Source organism: Melospiza georgiana, chromosome 6, assembly GCF_028018845.1.
Source record: "Melospiza georgiana isolate bMelGeo1 chromosome 6, bMelGeo1.pri, whole genome shotgun sequence".
Classification (NCBI taxonomy): Eukaryota; Metazoa; Chordata; class Aves; order Passeriformes; family Passerellidae; genus Melospiza; species Melospiza georgiana.
The window spans coordinates 47,267,749-47,282,747 of record NC_080435.1 but is presented as its reverse complement, the minus strand read 5'-3'; positions in this window follow the sequence as shown (position 1 = coordinate 47,282,747).

The following is a 14,999-nucleotide window of genomic DNA, read 5'->3' as shown; positions in this document are numbered from 1 at the left end:
CACAAGTATGGAACAGCTGAAGGAGAGGAGGTGGCACACCTATGGATTGGAGCAAAAGCAGTCAGCTGCTACTGTTTCCCCACAGTTAGCAGAAAAAGGTGTTTACCACTGACATCACAGAAGAAATACTATTGATCAATGAATGAGACCTTCAAACTGGTAGTTCCAAATTGCCTGGGTTAACCATAGACAGTCCAGCACTCAGCAGCATAGCTCAGCTGCCTCTATATGAACACATATTTGAAGACCCAGTTACTTAATGGAACGTCCATGAGGGACAAGCAGCAGCTTCCTTCTGAAGTGTTCATTTGAGAGTGAACACCACAAATGAGTGATTTAGTAAGAGCTGAAATTATCATCCTCCTCTTATGAGTTCCATTTTGCATTTATCAGAGCCAAGCTGCTCTCTGAAGACTTGTGTAGTTTTCTTTAGACTCAGATAATTTTCCCCATGAAAATGTTCAGTTGAGCCACTTGAGATTGATGAGAATTCTGAGTCTTTTCAGGAAGAGATGTAGCTGCTATAATTGGTGAACAGAAATTGCAGGGTCTTACTTTGATAAGCAAAGACAGTCCAGGCTGCTGGGGAGAAAAATAATTTCTATAGCTCATTGGCTTCAATATAGCTTTGAATTTTCCTTGTCTCATGCTCCGAAGAGGTGGCCTGACAAGACCTGGGGATGTTAACCAGTCCCTGTTCTTGTCGCAGCATTTGCACTAGTACAATGATTAGCACAGAGCCACTTGGCTCTTTCAAGTTCTGACCCTTGCTGACATGACCTTTAGTTTTAACGTCTTAAAAACGTTTTCCTGTTCACTCTCCATAACCCTACAACCACAGCCTTGTGTAGCATTCCTACCCACAGCCCATATTCAGTGTGTCTGCTAAAAGAGGAGTTTGATTTAATTTCCCTCAGATTGATCATTTTGTTGGCTTGAATATTTCCCTACCAAATGACCACAAGTCACTCCAGAGAAACACCATTATGACACAAATGCAAACCACTTAATACACTTCATCCAAGTGTGGATGTAACTCATTACTGCCCATGGTTAAATTTGATCCCTCACTCCCTGAGAGAAGTAAGGTAAAGTGGTAAAGAGCCAGTATTCTCAGAGTTCTGAGATTCATTCATCAAGATAACACCTAGCAACAAAAGATAAATGTCTTTATTAAGAACACCAGAGAACCACCTGCACTGTGGTGTTTTTTAAAGAAGGTGCTAGTCTAAACACTCTTGCAAGAAGCAGAATATCTAGAAATAACCTTGCAGCTTTGTGACATATTCTCAGAATATTAGAACAATTATAGATCAAAGCTATTTTTAAAAAATGTGTAGTTAAAGTAGTGCTGCATTAGGGATAATTGTATACAGAAAGTATCTGATTATACACTTAATGGCCAGATGTCATTCTTTTAATGGCTTTTTGATATTGGAAACTAATTCAAATGCTTATTGGAAGCATTTGAACTTGCTCTTATATTTTTGCTGCAAGTGGAATTGCTCAACTTTGTGCTGTATTGCTGGAGCAAAGTTAACTCCTACTGCTCGAGCAAAAGGTAAGTCCCAGATGACTGTGACATGCATGGTGATGAGCACAACATGGGACATGGATTTGTTAAAAAGCTTACAGGTAAGTGGCACTGTCATCACTTTTCCTACTACAGATGCTTTTGTTACTTATATCTTCAGGACTTGAAATTATAAAGTAATTTTAAGTACTTTTACCATCAAACTTGTCTGCCACCAAATCATTAAGGGGCAAAGAATTCTCAAAGTTGGGAAAAGAAATTCATAGGAGTAAAATCAGTGGATGAGTGAAAAAAAGATTATGCAGTGAACATATTAAAATTTCTTTAGAGCTAATATAAAGTACACACATACATGTAAGACATATAATCACAAAATTTTCAAATGCAGTTTAGTTGAATATGTTCCTGAGACATACCTCAATTATTCCTCTTGCACAGTCTGGTCTGTGAGCTTATACTGGAGATTTCAGTTCAGCCTCATTTCCGAGAATATGAGAAACCTTACATAGTGCTGCTGTTTAATCTATTTAGTATTATTCTCTTAAGATTTGGCTACCATCCCAGGAAAATCACATAGGTAAGGGAAACATTTGTAAAATAAAGGTGAAACTTTGGAGGAATTAATTCAAATAAGCTAAATGGGACGATTTTCTGCAGGAATCTTAGAAAATCCAGTTGCATAAATTCAAGGAACTTTAACATACAGAAATTGTTTTTACTGTAGTATGACTACCACTTGCAAATAAATCCACTGCTAGCTGTTAATTAGCTGTCTGGACAACAATAGCAATGAAAACACAACCCATAAACACATTATCAGACTGTCTGTACATAGGGCAATTGCATAGGCAGTATCCCCAGGCACTTTGTGTTTTGGTTCTTGGCTCACAATAAAATCCAGACTGTCAGATCTTTATTCTGGTGTTTTCCCTGCTGCAGTCATTCCTGAACCTTCTCACCCACACATGCTCCAAATCTCCTCAGTGTTGTTCCTTTTACAGTTACTTTCTTCTGGAGGGCAAACAAAAACATCCATGCTTTTGGACCATGTGCATATAGACTTGCAAAGATGTGCACTCCAAAATGGCATAGACATTAACTGGCAACTCCAAAGAAAAATGCTAAACTTTTGTCTAAGGCAAAAGACTTGAAGTAAAACCCATAACTCAAAATAACTTTTTCTTGTAGCTGTTCCCAGAGGAAATAAAATTATGTATTCTGTATTTTTGGCAAATAAAGAATGGAAAGGAGAAACATGTTCCCTTATTCTTTTTGAGGTCGTATGTCGCATCACAAATTCCATTTAAACAGGCTACAAGAACCCTGGTGTAATAATGAGGGATAAATGGAACTTTCAATCATGTCCTTTTCAATCAAACATTTTAATTTGGAAGCTGAAGACTGAAGTACAGGAAACTCATTCTGCTCCTGGATATTAGATAACTAATTCATAAGGGTGCCACATCTGCTATATGCAGGAGGAAGAGGGAGCATCATAAAGGCAGAGGAACTGCCAGTGCATTAAATGGCAAATTTACATAAATGTCCTTAAATTTCAATCAATCAACACATGTAGACTTCCTCTGAGCACAGCTTCTGACCTTCAAATAAAAAAAAATGGTCAAGAGAGGTAAATGAGACTATTTGCATCTATTTTCATCAGCAACAAGTGGTTTTAAATTATCAGCGTCATGGACATGCTATGAAAACCTCTGAGAAAATCAGAAGTAACAGGAAGTAATCAGTAAATTGGGGGAGCATAAAAAGTAAGAAAGAGGACAACTTTAGCAGAGAGTGTGTGAAACTTGGTATGAAGCACAATTCTCCCCTCAGATGCTCTCAGTGTTGGTATAAAAAGTATACCAACAAAGTATATCAAAAGTATCTTATCAAAAGTTAGTTTAATCATTCTGACTACCCCTTGGAGTAGGAATAAGGCTTTCAGGCATTATTAGAGTAACCATACCAACTAGAAAACATAAAATGAACAAAAAACCATCCAAATTTTGCCTCACTACTTCATTAGGACTTTACTAATAAGCACTAAGAGAAATCAGTCACCCAAGAAATATCAGAAGTTTGACTTGAAAAAAATGGCAGAACTTGTGATTATTGCATCCGAAGACTGAGATTCTTGGAACTCACAAACTGCAAAAAGATACCCAGCAAAAGAGGATGCTGCCTAAAGGAATATAGGTTAGAATGCAAGCAAATGAAGAGTACAAAATCCACAGCATGGTCTCTTCTGTTCTCTTCCATTCTCATGGCAGCGCACTGCCCTTGTCTGCAGGTCGGATCCTTTGGACAGGCTTTCAATTCTGACCCTTGACTTGACCGGAATGGAGGAAGACCCAGCACCTGGAAGGCTGGATACCAGACCTGGGGTCTGAACACATCAAAAGGAGTAAAAGGGCAGAGCAGAATCTTCAAAACCTGGAGCTTCCCAGAGCTCCTCCTCGGCACTTGTCGCTGTCTCGGCTGTTTTAATGACCTGGAAAGGCTCGGGGTGGCCTTGGGCAGCCCGCACTCCAAAGGACGAAAAGAGGCTTCAGGTGTTTTCTCAATCTTCAGTGTTTATTAGTTTTTATCTAAAAGATTTTCTCTCGGCCCGACAGAGGTCTGCACAGCAAGCCAGCCATGAGCACACTGAGAGCCCCCGGGGCGGTCACCTATCTTTATACTCAAAACTACGTATACAATATTTACCTATTTTCCCCAATACCTTTCACCCTTATTGACCAGTGCACTTTTAGTAATAACCAATCCCAAAGTGCCACCATCACCACAGAAGATGGAGGCTAAGAAGAAGAAGAAGAAGGACAGGATACGCCCCAATTCCTCCATCTTACTTCTCTAGACCCCCCTGTACAGAAATCTTAAACCCTGTGTTTCACACTCTAATTAACTTATCCCTTCACCATTCACCCCAGTGAAATCCTCCCATCCTCATACAGGTGTCGTCTCCCGTGCAGGATCGAAGTCCAGCCACCAGACACTTCTGGCAACATTCCAGGACCTCCGAGCCCCCCAGGGGTGGTCTCGGTGACTCGGCACATCAGTCCTGAGGTGCTGAGATCCCACAGGCACTGATATAAAGGCAGGGCAATATCAGGCAGTGACAAGCCAGTGTCATGTACTCAAAGCTCTCAATATCAAACAAGCCTGATGCTCAGGGTAAAGCACAGCAGCACATTTCTAGCAGAGCACCTGGTGGTTGGTATTGATTGCACTGGAAATGAGGAACAGGGAGAGTAAATTGAAAATAATATTAAGTTCAAGGGTACTGACAGTCAACAAGAAAAGAACAACAAGATTCACACTGACATTTACATGTGTTTGTCTTGTTTCAGCCTGGTAAGTACCTACCAGGCCTGCTATATTATCAGTCCATCATGCCACAGACAGTGTACTACAGTCAGGATTAAATGGTGCTTTTTTTTCCACCTAACACGGCAGAGTCTTTCACCACTCCAGCTATTTTCTAAAATATATCACATAGAATTTTAGGCTCTAGACCAAACTCTCTTCTGGTTAAAAAAAAAACTCAAAAAAGTACATAGACCTAACAGACCTTTCCCCCACCAGTTTGCCTAATTTTCCTATCAAATAGTTTGATTTTTTTGCCACTTACTAATTGGTGAAATGTTGCATACTACAGTTTTTGTAAGATACAACCTAAAGGAAGCAGATCATGACCCTGTGACTGAGACACTAACCTGGGGTGTAGTAGACTGCTCTTTACAAGAACAAAAACTAGGTCTGATAATTGGTTTCCAACAGGAATTTCAATCTGAATATCAGCATTTTCCTGTGGGATTTATCTTGTACTGAGCAAAGCAAGAGGAGACTAAATCCAGTTACAAAGTATCTATAAAACATAACCCCCCAGGTTATGCTCCAAGAACAACATTATCATTTACTACCCATGTGGAACATGAATTGTCCCTTCACTCACCACTGATAGTGTTTGTCAGGAGCACAAACTCAGACACAAGAATAGCTTTGGGAAAAATAGAACTGGAGACATAAAGATAATCTTAATTATAGCAATGGAGTTTCAGTGAACAGAAGCATCTGCCTTTGGGCAGACAGCACACATGGAGCCTGTGTGTGGGTCTGATGCCTCACACCAGAAGGGACAAATGTCTCAATCAGCCATGTGCTGAGACCATGGCAGTGCTCAGACAAGCTCCTTAAACACCTCAAAAAGGTCTTTGGAAGAAACCCCAATTGTTTCCCAAAGTGTGCTGGATTGTATTGTTAAGAAGGTGGTAATTTTGGTCAATGTTATCTGGAAAAAGACTTAATCCACACACATGATAACATCCCTGCCTTTCATTGAAAAGAAAACTATCAGTATCTTAATTTTTCAAAAATCATCTCTGGGCAAGAAAATAAATGGATTGCATGCTATTAATACTCTCACAGCTTCTCTGTTTGCAGGAGACAAACTTGGTGATGATACTGCTGAATGCTGGATATTGGGTATCCAGTGAGGTATTTGATTAGGCTGTCATTGTGAATAGGAAGAAAGGGGATGAAGAACCTGCCCCAGGAACATGCAGCGGTCTCAGCACCCAAACTGCTGGTGGGACAGTGAAATCTGTGTCAGAGACTGGGCAGGTGGCCCAAGGCAAAGCCTTTCCTGCTACCATGGTGGGTGGCTGCATGCGTACTTTGGGGTTGTGGTGCCAAGGAGGCCCACAGGACAAGTGGCTGCATGTCTGGAAGCCTGCTCCTTGGGAAAATGAGGGCTGGATAACCATGAAAACAAGTTGCAAGAGTAGGGAAACCCTTGCAGCCCTCATGGGATGGGCCGGGCATGCCTTGAAACCCTCCAGGAGTGAAAGGGCCCCAGGTCTCTGTGCAGAGAGGGAAGCATGTGGTGGCTGTGTTCCTTTCAAAGGAGGCATTTGGGGTGGCATGGGCACATTCACCCCTTTCTGTGGAGCTGGGGGTAAGGGGACTGACTGTCAGAGTGGGCTGGTATTGGAAACACAGCTGCTGTTTTAAGCTACCAATGGAACTTGGCTGAAAATAACTTTATTTTCAAGTTCAAACACCTAAATTATCTAGATATTTTGGAAATTTTATTTGAGAGGCTCCTAGATTAAGATATTCAAGTCCTTTACTTCCCTTCAAAAGAATACTCTGTTCCTGTAATAATAACTCAAACCCTTTGATTATCATGCATTCTCCTGCTGCAGTTTACCACAACAATAAGATTACTGTGCATTTGCTTACACATTTCTTAAAAACCAGGCCTAAACATTTCCACTTTAGCATGCCATCAGAAAGGAGACCACTGATTCCCTTCTAAAAGCCCAACGTGCATCCAGTCTTTGACGTCCAGTGTCACTTCCTAATGGTAGTAAGAAGATGAGGGGTATGTTTAGTCAAATCTCATCACTTTCCTTTCTGTGGTCCTGTTCTACATGGTCTCTGTGGTTTGTTATTATTATTAACCTGTATTTGCCTCCAGAGGCCCCATTCAGCTCTGTGCTAGAAATTGCTTCCTGCAGTTATTGCTGCTGCCAAACAGTTGTGCTACAACTCCTCTCATGAGCCCATTCAAAGTTGATCAAAATCAAGAGAGTGATGACTTTACTGTACTGACCTATTTCATACAAAGCTGATTTTGTATATTTAATGTGTAACTCCCCAGGGTTCAGAGAGGGAGCAGCAAAACTTCCCTCCAGCAAGCCTAACCTCAGCTTTCCTGCAAGAAGGATTTGCTTATGATGGGTACCTGATAGGGGCACTAAGTACATTTAATACCTTCTTTTTTTCTGTTAGAAGAGCATTTCCTTGGATGATAAGCCAAGATGCCTTAAACTAATGAATAATGAACTCCCTCACATTCAGCATGTACATTATAAATCCACATGGTTTGTTTGGGAATTGAAGCAAGGAAATTTCTATCATCTACTGGTCACAAGTTCCTGCTGTCCTTAAGGAGATCAATGTTTGAAAAAAGATAATCAACAGCCTGACACATCAAGGGAAGAATGTTCTTGAAAAACCTTTTTGTCACACACACAAAAATAGTTGTTTTGTGTTTCAGTACTTCCAGCCAGTAAGGTTAAATAAGTCTAGCATAATTCCACTTCAAATAGGATTTTATGTATAAACTTAAATTAAAATAATATTTATGGAAAAATATTCCATGCTGATGTGGGACTTTTAAAAAATGGATTTTAATCAGTAGAATGGAAATACTAGAATGGAATACTAGAATGGAAATACTAGAATGGAAATGCTGTGTTTTACACGTGTTGAGGATTAGGACTTTTGTTTCTTTCTCTCATGGAATTTTGTCCCATCTATTGCTAAGAAACAATAACTACTGTTCTTAAAATAACAAAAGATGTGACTGGGAGGAAGAGGAGGGGGAAGGTGCAGGTGGTTACTTTCTTACCTGTGAAGTTCTCTCTTAGGAAAAGCAAAGATATGGGAGATTTTGGCCGGGCGGTGATGGGCTGGGCTGGGCTCCTTTTCCTCTCTTGCTTTCCACATCAGAGGAGGCACGGACGGTCTGTGGGTGCTGCCCAGAGGATTCACTGCCATGATGGAGCTGTTGTCATCCCATTCTGCTACCGTGGGTGAGCCTTTGCTCATTAGAGCAGCTGTTGAACTGGGACCTTCCTAACACTCGTTCTGACTGGAAGGGACCCCCACCATCTATTCAGGTGTCTCAGGGAAAAACCCAGGACCCCCGTATGCTCCCCCTTCCCAGAGGAGGTGTCTCCCTGATTCGGTCTGGCTGCTGCGACAGAGGAGCCCGGCTGCCGCTGCCAGGCCCCGCTGCTTCCTGCTGCTGTCTCAGGCTTTTTTGCTACACTCAAACCCACACCCCCTGCTGCTGGGACACTCCCTGGCTCCTGCTACAGCTGTGGAGTTTCTGACACATTTCCTTTGTTACTCTGGGGCCTGCTCACCCCTGCTGTCCCAGCCACCGCTCCGTGATTCCTGCTGCAGCCCACATCCCCACGCGGCCCGGCCGCCATTGCCGCGTGAGGGAGGCCGCGCTGGCCCCGCAGCGCCCCCTGCCGGCGCGGGGAATCATCGCGCCCGCCCTGCCCGGCCGGGAGCCAGCAGCGCCCCCGCTGGCCGTGACTGGAACTGCAGGGACGGGGCAGGGCCGCGCCCAGAGGGTTTCAGCGGGTCCCTGGTTGGGTTGGGTTTGGTTTTGCTGCCACAGCTGCTGTTTGTTTGCCTTGTTATGCACATACACACACTAGTAAAGAACTGTTATTCCTTTCCCCATATCTTTGCCTGAGAACCTCTTAATTTCAAAGTTACAGTAATTCCAAGGGAAGGGGGTCATATTTTTCCCATTCCATTACATTCTATTCCATTCCAAGGGAGGTTCTCTTCCTTGACAGATACATGTCTTTCAAACCAAGATAATGTGTGAAAGCCAACCCAAGTCCTTCCATCTATTGCCAAAGTACTTTTGTATTTTTCAGCCTGAATTCTTCCAGGTGATCTTTCTATTAGTTTCATCTATTTCTGTAGCTCTGGGAACACAACTATTTTACAATGTGTAACTGCAAAAAGACAGAGTAGAGTTTTATGTTGGAGATTTGGCAAAGCAAGATTTACTTTTGTACAATTTTAAAATTTATCCACTTTTCCATCAACTAATCAGTTGTGCAAATTCCCTTGGGATCTGAAACCTAAATCTTTTTTAGCTCATATCTGACAGCCAGGAATAAAAATATTGCAATTGCAGCTTTCTGTCATTTACACTTGATGAAACTAACACCAAATGAGTGTAAAACTGATTGTGAAACAGTGTTCAGACAACACTAGGTAGAGACCAATAGTTTCATTTCAAACAGGAAGAAAGTATCGACTCAGTTTTGCAAAAATAGTGAGTCACTGTTTTTATTACTAACTTGGATGATGGAATACAGGACACAATTTTAGGTCTGAAGATGATGCCAGGCACTCAGGGTGGCAAAGATGCTGAAAGACTAGGATTCAAACCAATATGCATATGGGAAAGAGATCTGGAAAAACCAGAAGCAACTCAATAACCATCCATGAAAGTTGTACATCGGAATAATCACCTACATTATTGGAAGCACTGAAGTTTAGGTAACAGTTTTGAAAAAAAAGAATTTGCATTGATATTATATGAAAAACTGAAGATGAATCAACAGTGTTTTAAAATAGCAAGCACCACTCCAGACACAGGAACAGCATAGGTAAGCAAGATGAGAAAAATAATCGTGCTGCTCCATGCTCTCTTAACAATATATTTTCTCTGTCTCTGTATCTCATTTTGAGCACTGTACTTGAAGGAAAAGTGACCAAGAGATGAAGCACAATCTGAAGCACGGTAGAGCAATGGTAGAAAATGTCACATAAGGAAGGGGATATTTCTAGCCTGAGATAGCAAAGACTGAGATGAGATATTGTAAAAAATACCTTCCTTTCAAAAAGGAGGGGAATATTCTGCTCTTCATATTCAGCAGGGCTCAAATGCAAACAATGTGCCTCAGCTGTAGCAAGGGAGAGATAAATTTAGAGCCTGGGAAAATGTTTAAAATTAAGATGCTCTGCCATAGGTTTGCAATAGGTTGCCTGGGACAACTGTGAAATCTCTAACACTGGAAATTCATTAGAAGAATCACAAAATTCTCCATTTTCTTATCATCATGAGCTGTGGTTTGTGGATTCTAATTCCTGCTATTGCACAGACCTATTACATGGTGCCAAACAAGGACCAAATCTTCTGCAAATAGGGTGAATCATTTCTGTAGCTTCTGTTGTTCATGCACAGGGCCTTAAAGCCTTAGGAATTCAAAGAAGGTAAAAGAGTGAAAGGCAAGGATAGAACCGTGAACAAAGAAGTTTAATTCCTGGCAGATTAAAGGGATTTTTTTTTTAGAGACGCTAAAATATCACAACACTTGTTGTTTACCCTTTGCATCTATGCTGCAATCTGAGGAGGTGTAAGCTCTGTTTGACACCTTCTCAGCTGATGGGGCATTTAGAACTCTCTGTGCCTCACTTGCTTTTCCTCCTGACTTGCTTTGTGTGGGACATATATCATGGTGTATTTGGCTAACAGAAGAATTTGATGAACTAAGAAAAAAAGTAAATGTAAAGAAAAAAAAAAGAGGGAGAAAGGTCACCCTGCTGGTGAGGGCTGAGAACAGAAAGTTGATGGAAAGAACAAGATGACACAAGCAATCAGCATAAAGTAACTCTTCCTTTCTTTACCCTTGCAAAACTGCAGGAATTTTCATGGAAAATGTGTTATTTGTTAGAGTTTTTTCAGCTGATGAAATGAATGACTACCAAACAATTCTTAGAGATAATAATCTGGGTACTTTCCATTTTAAATTGGTCTTCTTTAGAAGTAGATGATTATTTTGTAGACGAAAAAAAGGTTCCTGGGCAATAACTTATTGAAGAACACAGCACTGCATGAGTAAAATTAGTATTTGCACAGTTGATGGTAAAAGCAAAGCAAAAGGCTAGTCACATTTCTTTGGATTATTTTGTAAAGTGAAATTAATACTTGTGCAAAATGTCAGATAAAGAATCCAGTGGCAAAGTCTCCATTGATTTGAGCAGAGCAGAATCCACTCTTGAATCCAGCCAAACCCAATGTGTAGAGCCAAAGTGCCATGGATTGCCTGCCAATAGGATCCTGCCTAGGAGCCTATTGCAGACAGACTGACCTTTCCAGGCCCTGCCATCTCAAATAAGGCTGCCAACAATAATGATACCTAGGGATCAAAATACCCATCTGCTGCTTATGAGGCTGAGAAAAGCAGCAGTCTGGGTGCTATTTACAAAGAAATTTGTTTAACTTAGAGCTAAGTATTTGCCCAAATGTAATGGTGCAGAGGAAGGTCTGTCACTTTCTCTTGGTAGGGGTGTTGTTCAGTCAGTACACTGACTGTACACTGACTGTGAACAGAGTGCTGAAGAAGCATCACCCAGCAAACACTACAGATGGGCAGGGACTAGCTAGGTCTGCTTTGGAAAAGGGTGACAGGATGGCATCCAGAGGCATTTTCCATAGCAGATTATTCTGTGCATCTCTGAAATGGTGTTCTGGACAGCATTCTCTCTGTCTAGTTCTGGCCCTGGGCACTAAGTGCAGACAGCAGGACACCCAGAGGTTCATGGCCAGCAATTGCTGCTACTGCAGCACTAAGGACTCTTCTGGACACTACTCAGTGTCTCCCTGACCATTGCAAACATGAGAACAAGTGTCTCCCTGACCATTGCAAACATGAGAACAATGGTGAGTCCAGCCTTTTGCATGCTAACAAACTTAGAACAGCACCCACTGCTCAGACCTTCAGCTCATTGCCTCATTTAAACAGATAAACAAATGCAACTTTAAAGTTCTTTCACTTGAGCTGTGGCTACTGGCTAATAAGACCAAACCTCTTTGTCGTGCTGGAGAAATTACTCTGATGTAAACTTGAGTTAGGATAAAGAGGAGGATTTCTGCAGCTCCAAGCAATACATGTAAAGATTATGTAAGGTCATTTTCATTTTTCTTCATGTGCATCTTTTTCTTCTAAAGATATGAAAAAAGCAAGATTAAGTTTTCTCAGATAAGACAAACAGAAAACACTGACAGTGTTCTGTGGCTTTAAAAAGGGGAGTAGCTTTGAAAAGCATTTTGAAAGATAACATTTGTGAAAACAAAGCCATCTTGCCCCACTGAGAGCTTCTGTATGTACCTAATAGGAAATCTGTTTGAGTCCAGAAATTGCACCCTTGCTTGGGAAGAGTTGATTCTGCCTTTCATCAAGCTTCCCCTTTTTAGAAAGCTAGACAGCCTGTGGAGAATAATATTTCATTTAAAACATATCTCACTATTGTGCCTCTCAAAATCTTTGCAAATTTAAATTTATTCTATTATCACAACTTAAAATAATGAAAACTGAAGGCATCCATTAGAGTGAAACTGTAAAAAACCGAAATATAACAGTGTATTTAGTCTATAAGGTTGCTCTTAGACTTACTTATGCTCTTATAAGTCTGTAGTCATGTTGTTTTTCTGTGGTTTGACATAAAGCAGCTCTATAAACACAGGCTATATCAAAAAGCTCTGACTACTTGGATTTGAAGTGTCTTTCTTTGTGTTCACAATTTCTCTTAAATCTAATAAGAAATAAGACTATGTTGGTCCACCTTGATGAACAATGGTTTTAATTTTCCTAGTGAAATGTGACCTTTCAAGTAATAAGCAGAGTATTGAGTAGATATTGTTGCCAATGCTAATAGATGTTTGGAAAATAAGGAGTAGGGAAGGGATTATACTCTTATTTCCTGGATTAAGCAAAAAAGAACTGTGAACATTCTCAGACACATTGTACTTGTGTATTTTGCATTATTTTCTGCCCAGGGGAAAGAAAACACTTGGTGATTCTCCACAGCTTGTACAAGAAATTAGATAAAATAACTGTATTATTTCTTGAAGGATCTAAGAAAGTGCTGTGTTAGCCCAGTGTTAGTAGCCTAAATTAAAACAACAGAAGATTCCAGCTGTATTGCTTGGAAATGCTGACCCTTCTCTAAGCTAAGGCTCACTCAGCTTCTGTTCCCAGAGTAGGGATATCAGAGGGTCACACAAAGAGTTCCACTTTCACAGCTGTTGGAGAGGAGTCATCCAAACAACTTAATATCCTCCACCTCCAGATAAAGTTTATTCAAATATAATATTAATCAAGAAGCTCTTTTCCCAACCTAACCTCTTTCTCTTGATCAATTCAGTTGGAGAAATGAAGCTGCTTTATTTTTTATGCCTAGCCCAACCTTCTCTTTGTTCTTCAATTTGTAAATGTGTCAAATATAATTTAAACTGACGGAGGCCAAGATCAAATCAAACAAAACACATTGTTTGTGGTTTTTTGGTTGATGCAAAGCTTTCTCCATAAAATGCTTTTAGATAAATTAATTCAGCTATTAGAGTGCTGCAGCACTGAAACTTTGCTCCAACACTTTGAACTTTCCAGGGACACTGTCAGGTCATCTTAGATTCAAAACCTAATACATGGCTGGGGTTCTGAAATTGCCTAAGGGAATCAGGTACCTGACTTCTACTGAAAGTTAGTGTGTGGTGGGAAGTTAATTGACTTCCAGCAGGACTTAAATGCCTTTGAAGAGTCTATTCATGTCCTTGCAAAAAGCAGCCCATGTCCTTCACGGACATAAATGAATGTAACTGCCTTCACACCCACCTACCAGCCTGATGCACACATTTTACAAAACCTAAACAAGACAGAAACTCCCAAGAGCTACCTCTACTTTTATTTGATTGTATTTTGGTTAGCACTAAATATTTCCATTGAATGTAAAATAATTATAGTGTTCAATAATGACATTATTAAGTAGTGGCATAATGATAAGGTTATATTTCAGCAGATTACTCCATTAAGGACTTTCAGTTTCAGCCTGGCAGGCCGCAACCTGTAGTTTAACCCACTGATTTTAGTGGTACTCCTGACCTTTTAAAGTGCAGATGCAGAATCTTAATGCATCCAAGGTTTTCCTGTAAGCATTTTTGCCTTAAAACCCTCATCCCTATATCTCATTAGCCATCATGAAAATTCATGGCAGGCAATAGAGAAACTCAGTACTTTTGAAAAGAGTTTTCTGTCTTTTTGACTGAGATTTTAGTGTTAAGCAATCTGGCATTAAAATTTGCACAGCTTTGAAAATAGGTTCCAAACTATTTCCTTTAATTCCTCATTGCTACTTTAAAAAGTAATGCAATAAATGTGATGTTATCCATATTTTTATTGTAATTTATTTTCACACAGGATGGGAATTTTTCATCCCTGTGTTAAATCCTGTTCTTTTTTTGGTATGCATACATCTGTATCTCCACTTGTTTTGCAAATTTAATATCTTGATATTAAACTATAATATTTAAGCTCATTATAATCAGAGCTTTTGGGGACTTCTCTCTTCAAGGCCTTTAGTAAAACAACTGTAATACCATGGGACTGTAGCCAGAAATTTCTTTCTCTGATCTTAAAAATCTTATTTATCCACAGATATTCTCTAAGAATTCTACAGTCTCCTTGGCAAAGTTACCTCATTCAATGTTGCGTGTGGCTGCTGTAAGGGGAACTCAATGACAAAGTCAGAGGTCTCTTAGCGACAGGATGATGCTGTGGTACAAGATGGCACAGGGACAGAATATGCTGGTCCTTCATCTCTGACAGTTGACATCTGTATACAGATGATTATTGCAGCTATTCCCTCGTTATCTTCAGTGGACATGACATCCAACCACAAAACCACTGCAGAGATCTTGCAACTGGCAGGCTTGGGCCATGAGGAAGGCAGTGCTTGAGTGAGCAAATGTCAGGGCTGATCAATGAAAACAGAGCTAGTGTACACCAAAGATCCCTCACAGCCTTGCCAAGTCTCTTGGATAAAGATTATTTATTAGTCCCTTGCTTTCATAACTATAGAT